This window comes from Pollicipes pollicipes, unplaced genomic scaffold (genome assembly GCF_011947565.3).
Source record: "Pollicipes pollicipes isolate AB1234 unplaced genomic scaffold, Ppol_2.1 Scaffold_6138;HRSCAF=7277_pilon_pilon_pilon, whole genome shotgun sequence".
Taxonomy (NCBI): Eukaryota; Metazoa; Arthropoda; class Thecostraca; order Pollicipedomorpha; family Pollicipedidae; genus Pollicipes; species Pollicipes pollicipes.
The window spans coordinates 29,653,255-29,661,276 of NW_023596818.1; the positions used below are offsets into that span (position 1 = coordinate 29,653,255).

Here is an 8,022-nt window from a genome sequence, read left to right on the forward strand (position 1 = left end):
GATGCCCAAAATTACGGGATCGAAGAGCTTTGGCAGCATTAAAAGATGAGCAACAGGATGAGTAAGAAATCTGTTATGTGCAATGAATGTTGCCCTTCTGAACAAGTCAGATTGGGCAATTGCTTAATGAATGCTGCTAATCTGCCAATGAGTTAATTTAGCAGAGGCATCTGGCTTTTTGATGGTTTTGTACCAAGCTTCAGATGTCATCACTTGTTTCTGTGCCCTGTTTTTCTTGTACCCTAAATCTTACAGTGTGTTGCATGTAAAGAGGAGTGCCATACATCTAGCAATGAACTAAATTCTATCACTGCAAAGTGAGCCATATGCTGTTTTGCATCCACACATAAAACATTTTCCCAAATTCTGGTGGCCCTTGAAGTGTGCAGCCGCTTGGCAAAGACCTGGTACTGCTTTGAACTTGTCTTGCTTCTTGCCTGTTGTGCTTGTTTGGGGAGGCTCCTTCCTTCCTTCAGCTACTTGTTGACCTGCATGCTTGGACTTCCATGCTCAAATTTTGTCAGCAGTCAATTAAGTACTTTTGGCCATGAAGCTGCATGTTAACACTACTTTTTTAGTCTACAGCACAAAAGACTGAAAGGTGTCTAATACAGTCTCAGATAATGTGCAATGTGTGGTTGCTTTTTAGGTTGAAGCTTCTACTCTACACACCACATGCTAAGTGCTCTTGCATCCTGCACCTTTGTTTGATCACCCCAGAGGTGACACATTCTGATATGGTATCTGCAACCAACTGATTCACCCTGACCATGATCACTCAAAACAAGTTATGTGTGGTCAAAGTTGTTCTGGAGGGTGACCTCTTTGACCTGACATAGGTCACTGATCTTGGTACATCAAGACTAAAATTCACACAGGCTGCAAATTAATAAATGAACATGCAGCTACAATTTGGGTTGCTGCAAGTGTTTGCTTTTTACCTGTGCTTGAAGAACTGAGGGAGGGAAGTCAACTTCCCCCTGCTCAACCAGCTGGGGGTTAAACCTGCATTGATACCTAGGTGTGGACAGTCAGGTGGGGAGCGGGCTCCCACAAGCAGGACCCTGAAGCCCAGTCCATGGCCAATCATAGATTTTGCCCCGGAGAAACAGAGAGAGTTGCTGGAGTGAAAGAAGTGGTGAGTGAGGAGAAAAGGTTCAGGACAGAAAAATTCAGGGCAGGTGTTGGTCATGATCAAGTAGAGCAGAGCTGTTTAGCAGTATCATGTGTTCAGCATTGCTGCTGCTGTGTTACCAGTACACAATGAATTAACACTGATTGTATAATGAAACTGGTAGGCCCGGCTATAAATTTAAAATTTGAAATGCTAGTGAAATACACAGAACGCATGATGCACAGTGCACTCTAAGTACATTTCGCCGAGTCACTGCTGTCACTATCCCGAGCTTCGTCTAACAGTTTCCGCAAATGTGCCGCCGCGCGCGGCCAGCGTCTGTTGATATGTAGCTATTTCCATCAACGTCTGCCCTTCTGGCAAAGGTGGCACTGTGCATAGAGACACACCGATTGTGTGTCAGACTGACTTCTGAATTTGTCTGAGGAGACGAATATGACACCATCCAGTCTGGCTTTTGGAAAGCAAGTTCTCAACATTTCAAAACATTGAAGAAAGAGCGATGTCAAGATGAATGAATAGACATGCATGTGTGATAATTGTGCTGTGCAAAAGTTTCCTCTGGCATGCATGTCTTACAAAAGTGACACAGAACATTATGCCTGGGTTGAAAACGTTACAATTGCCGTCACGGTTCGGAATGCTTGTGGTATGGCATGATTGAGATTGCTGTCAACCTTAAGCTGGTCAGTCTGAAAACCGCTGGAAACACGTTTTAGCAACAAAGTTGTGTTACCTAGTTGATGGAAATACTCTGCTATATGAAATTGGATGGCCCTTAGGCTCATTGGCCCACTGAGCTGGTATAGTTACCAATCACTTTCTCTTGTTCCACAGGGACAATGATTTTAAGGACAGCCGGTGGACAAAGCAGGAGAGGACTGCGCTGCTGCGCGCTGTCAGGCAGCATGGCACATTCAGCATGGAACCACTGGTTGCTGCAGTGAAACCACGTACTTTACAACAGGTAAGAATGCACTGGTGAGCTGGCCTTTGACAAACATCTTCTGACATTCTCCTGGTATGTCCCTTCATTTCTTTGTACTTTTTTCAGAATCTTGAAGATGCCTGGCTGTTTGAATGACGCATGCCTCGCTTTTGAGTGCTGCTGGAGGCCTGAGGTGACTGTGAGCTGGTTGCGAAGCTGCGCGTAAAGCTTTTATAAAGGCATAAGGGGGAGGAGTTTTCTGTTGACATGAACCAACTGGGCCAACAGACCCTTTCAAGAGCAGTTTTGACAGGCAGCTTCGCAACAGCTGACAGCTTCGCACTCTACAGGCATTAGGAACTTCACAATCTATAGGCACAGAGCGTTTTGGCCCGAATATGACCTCACAGTTCATCTTTTAAAGGGATGCCACATCGCTATGGATTTTAAATGGGTGCCATAACGGTCGGTGCAAATTGGTGCTACACACTTATCATTTGCCTGCAACATTGCGTGACGCTAATCACTGATGGATCATGCAACCCTCCACCTTCCATAGATAAGATCGATGTGGCAACACGTGGCGCCATGATGATTAGGTATTTCAGATTTATCACTTCAAGCATGGGACCGCCTCAACCGAGTCACAACAGCGCCATTGATGAATAAAACTTGGCATAGTCATGGGACAACGCATTAAGAAATTGTTATTTGTATGAATGATGTCCACGGCGTCTTGGCTGGCGGCGTGCAGCAAATTGTCGCATGCAGTGGATACCTTTTTACGATAGTGATGTTAAAGGTATGGTGAGATCCAGGACGTGAACTGTTCATTGTGCCACACGGCTGGCTCACTGTGCCGCCCGGGAAACCGTACTGCTTAGTAACTCTGCCGTGAGTCACGTCGCGCGTCTTCCGCAGTCCTGGCGTACTCCTTCGAATAAGGCAGCCTGTCCTAGTCACAAATGCCTTGCCGCCTTCCTCCTTCCCTCCCCTCACTTTGACGGGCGGCCGCATACACAGCTGCTGACTTGTCCGTTGGTGTGTGGGGGCTGGGCTGCTGACCTGTCCGTTGGTGTGTGGGCGCTGGGCTGCTGACCTGTCCGTTTGCGTGTGGGCGCTGGACTGCTGACTTGTCCGTTGGTGTGGACGCTGGGCTGCTGCCCTGTCCATTGGTGTGGGCACTGGGCTGCTGACCTGTCCATTAGTGTGTGGATGCTGGGCTGCTGACCTCTCCGTTGGTATGTGGGTGCTGGGCTGCTGACCTGTCTGTTGGTGTGTGGGTGGTGGGCTGCTGACCTGTCCGTTGGTGTGTGGGCGCTGGGCTGTTGACCTGTCCGTTAGTGTGTGGGCGCTAGGCTGCTGACCTGTCCGTTGATGTGTGGGCGCTGGGCTGCTGACCTGTCTGTTGGTGTGTGGGCGCTGGGCTGCCGACCTGTCCGTTGGCGTGTGGGTACTGGGCTACTCGTGTGTGTGTGTGTGTGTGTGTGTGTGTGTGTGTGTGTGTGTGTGTGGTGTGTGTGTGGTGCGTGCGTGCGTGCGTGCGTGCGTGCGTGCGTGCGTGCGTGCGTGCGTGCGTGCGTGCGTGCGTGCGTGCGTGCGTGCGTGCGTGCGTGCGTGCGTGCGTGCGTGCGTGCGTGCGTGCGTGCGTGCGTGCGTGCGTGCGTGCGTGCGTGCGTGCGTGCGTGCGTGCGTGCGTGCGTGCGTGCGTGCGTGCGTGCGTGCGTGCGTGCGTGCGTGCGTGCGTGCGTGCGTGCGTGCGTGCGTGCGTGCGTGCGTGCGTGCGTGCGTGCGTGCGTGCGTGCGTGCGTGCGTGCGTGCGCGCGCGCGCGCGCGCGCGCGTGTGTGTGTATGTTGGTGCACCTGAGATGGGTGCCTGCCGTTGGCCACATCTCTCGTATATTTCACGACGTGCGTAGCTGACACCGGCCTCGGCACGGTAATATCATGCAACGATCGTGCGGAAGGTGACCGCGACAAATCTAGAAACAGCCGGCAGTGAGTCTCGAACGTACGCCCTCGCCTTCGCGGGCCCAGCTGGCCGCCGCTGAGCCGTACCTCCATTGTTCGCCAGGTGCTGAACCACCTGAAACGGGCGCGGCGGGTGCGCCGCGCGCGGGCGCAGTCGACGCCGATCGAGGCCTGGCTGGAGCGGCTGGGGCGCGCCAACGCGCCGCCGCCCTGCTTTTCGACCGAGCGGCCCGACGCCGCCGCCTGCTCGGCGCCGCTCCAACCTGGCGGCCGCCGAGGAGCGCCAGCTGGCCGCGCGCCACGGCCGCCACGACTTCAGCCCCGTGTACACCTTCCTCGGCTACATTGCCAACGGGAAGGTGAGCCGCGGCGCCGCTGGGTTGGGGTCGGCTAGTGGCAGAGGATGAGGTCGCTGTATCGGGTGGGGGAAGGGGAAGCTGCTGCCGCGATAGGTGCGAGGGTTCTGGGCAGTGTGGGTGTGGGTGTGGGTGTGGGTGTGGGTGTGGGTGGGTGGGTGGGTGTGGGTGTGTGCATGTGGGCGGGCTTGTGCGTGTGCCAGGGTTTGAGCAACCTCTGAGGGCCTGGCTGCAATGGAAGACGTGCGGCAAGCAGTGGAAAGAAGTCGTAGCATGGCTGGACCGCTTCAGGCGAGCCGAATTTTCCAGTGTTTGCTCCCGTGCGGAACTACGACGTATTCATGCCCAATTTGTGCAGATTGTTGCCCGGTGCCTTAATGCGTTGTTCGGCCCTTAGGTTCCACCCCAGCCGAGTGCGCAGACTGCGCGGATATTGCTGGTCCTGCTGCACCACCTGGCGGTGCTAATGCGATCTATTACTTTGTCGCGGCACAAGAGATGGATGTGGTGTAGCAACCACGTGCGCCGCCTGGCGGAGGAAAATGTCTTCACTGATCCGGTTAGTTAAGCTGGTGTCTGTAAGCCCAGCTGTCTAGGCTGCGCGTTATAAGCCACTGATCGACGTATCTAAGCTGGTGGCGCGTGTGTCAGTGGGCTTGCTCGCCATATGCTACCTTGGCACATGTTGGGCAGAAATGCCAGGCTGTGCTAAACACAATATAGCGAAGTCTCACGTGTTATACGGCACACGCAATCCCGTGATCATACTCCGTGATGAGGCTGATGCGCCGGCCTGTTGGAGTCGGCTTACGATCGCGCAGTGTGGTTTGTTGGTCATGACGGACGCGATGGATCATGTGCACGTACTGGCCCCGTCCCCTGCTGTGGTGTGTTTGCTTCTGGTCATAGCACAGGCACCAGGTGCCCCGGCTCCAAGTGTGGTCGTCCCTGTTCCCCGGGGCCACGTCGTCTCGCGGTTTGGGGTGCGGTTCGGGTGTGCGGCTGGCTCTGGTTGTCTTGCCGCCGCCCTGCCAGCGCGCCTCTGACCTTGCCGCAGGAGTCGCTGCCTGCCGATTTGGCCGACCTCTCGCTGGTGCCGGAGCAGCTGCGCCCGCTGCTGACCGAGCTGCTGCGGCCGCTCAGCGACCCGCTGCGCGTGCCGGCGCCGCTGCTGCTCAACCCGCTGGCCACGCAGCTGAACCAGGCGGCGGCGGTGGCTGGCTGCCGCGCCCTGTTCGACGACTCGGGCGCCATGGTCTAGGCCCGGCGGCTACGGTGGGTACGCCCGGCGCCGCGTGGGAGAGGGGGCCACGCCAGGGGCGCGGCGGCTGCGGTGGGTGCCCGGCGCCTCTTGGGGAGGGGAGGGGGTTGTCACGCAAGGCCCTAGTCTTGACCCGGCGGCTACGGTGGGTACGCCCGGCGCTGCGTGGGGGAAGGGGTCACGCCAGTCCCTGGTCCCGGCCCGGCGGCTACGGTGGGTGCGCCCGGCGCCTCTTGGTGTGTGTGTGTGTCTGTGTCACGCTAGGCCCTAGTCTGGGCCCGGCAGCTACGGTGTGTGCACCAGGCGCCGGAGTCACGCGGGGGGGGGGGGGGGGGGGTCACGCTAGGCGGCAGACGCCGCCGCTCGCGTGCTGCCGACGCGGCGTAACCGGCGCGCGGCATGGACCTTGGCAGTCGTGGACGGCATCCACGCCCATGCTGTCTCCCATTCGTCAGTGGGGTGGGCTGACCGTGTCTAGTTTGGCTCCTTGTAACATTGTTCCGAAGACTAACGTTTGTAGCGTGCATGGCATTCGTGCTTGACGGCACTGGTGTCGCTGCACACTTCGGGTTTCTCACAGCTACGCCATTCAGTGAACCATAGTTCACTGGGGACCGTGACAGTTATGCCGGCGCTCGGCGCAGTGATCCAGTCGTCTGCCAGTGAATAACTGGAGACCTACTAGCATACCGGGAGGCTCACCTGCTACATGTTTCCTCACGGCAGCCAACGTGATGTTCATTCTAGTTATGGGTAATGAAGAATCCGTGTTTTTCAGTATTTCTTGTGTATGATCTACTGTGGCTTTGCATTGTTTGCATAGCGAACATCACTAATGGTAAATTTGTCAAGGCCAATTCATGGCTTAATTGTTGTTGCCATTAGTTGTAGGCTGCATGAAATGACAATTAGGAATTATCATTTTTTATGTGACGAATGAATGTTAGCGGGTTTGCGACCACATCACTTACGAACAGGGCTCTCTTTGCTAGGCATATTCATCCTAATTATGTCTGAAAAAACAGTACCACACCTGTTGACGGTTTGAACTCATGAGGGATGTTCCTATGAAGGCGTCGCCAAGCATCCGCATTAAGTTGTAACGCTAAAACAACGGTCGGGCTACGCGTGTGGTCATCGGTATCCCGCCGGCCACTGGCGTGTGGCCATCGGTATCCCGCCGGCCGCTGGCGTGTGGCGGCCGGTGTCCCGCCGGCCACTGACGTGTGGCGACCGGTATCCCGCCGGCCACTGACGTGTGGCGACCGGTATCCCACCGGCCACTGACGTGTGGCAACCGGTATCCCGCCGGCCACTGACGTGTGGCGACCGGTATCCCACCATCCACTGACGTGTGGCGATCGGTATCCCGCCTGGCGTGTGGCGATCGGTATCCCGCCGGCCACTAACGTGTGGCAACCGGTATCCCGCCGGCCACTAACGTGTGGCAACCGGTATCCCGCCGGCCACTAACGTGTGGCAACCGGTATCCCGCCGGCCACTGACGTGTGGCGATCGGTATCCCGCCTGGCGTGTGGCGATCGGTATCCCGCCGGCCACTAACGTGTGGCAACCGGTATCCCGCCGGCCACTAACGTGTGGCAACCGGTATCCCGCCGGCCACTGACGTGTGGCGACCGGTATCCCGTTCTGGGTGTACACGAAAAACTATGTCCAACGTCCAAACCCATACGAGCCGTATGTTCCAAGCATTCAGGAGACGTGCAAGTGGTCACGCCCAGTGAAATGCTATTCAAAGCTGGTTGGTCGGTCTTGTTATGGACCTGGAAAATGTAATGGCTAGGGTTCATCCCGCTCGATGTGGTTGATGCTCATACCATGGGACGGCTTTATGATTGTTTTTCTCTCACCATCTAGTAGTTCAAAAGATTATTACAGTGCTCCTCGTACGCAATATGGGTGATGCGCATAACCGGGGATCGTATCAGGTGGGTGCATATCAGGTGGGTGTTTGATTTATCTATTTCAATAATCCGGTGGTGCGCATTCTCCAGCTCCACGAACTCAGTCCAGGAGGACCGCTGCAATGCTAAGTGCGCGTGATATTCAGTGGGATTGATTTTCCACCAATGATTATTGGTGGATATCCACCATGCCATGGCACAGCCATCTATCACCGTGACGCATTGAATACGGCCTTCAGCCGCAGGCCCGGCATGAATAAGAGGTAGCGCGGCTCGCAAGCGGTTACGGTTAGAGCGGCCTCCTTTGTGGTGCGCCCAGAAGACGCTGTGCTTCATCAGGCGTTCATTTATTACTACCGCTGGCCCGAAATTAGTGTTGGTAGCCCGTATACTGAGGCCTCACACGGAAGCCGAGGAGCAGTTAGCGGCCTTATTTATGTGGCCGA

General features: G+C 55.7%; 1 long non-coding RNA gene across 1 annotated transcript; it reads left to right on the plus strand.

Moving 5' to 3' along the window:
• Positions 1 to 4,249, plus strand: LOC119105751 (uncharacterized). The gene is made up of 3 exons (XR_005095063.1): positions 1 to 61; positions 1,973 to 2,102; positions 4,138 to 4,249. It is a non-coding gene; the product is annotated as an uncharacterized LOC119105751 (long non-coding RNA).
• The last annotated feature ends 3,773 nt before the right edge of the window (positions 4,250 to 8,022 follow it).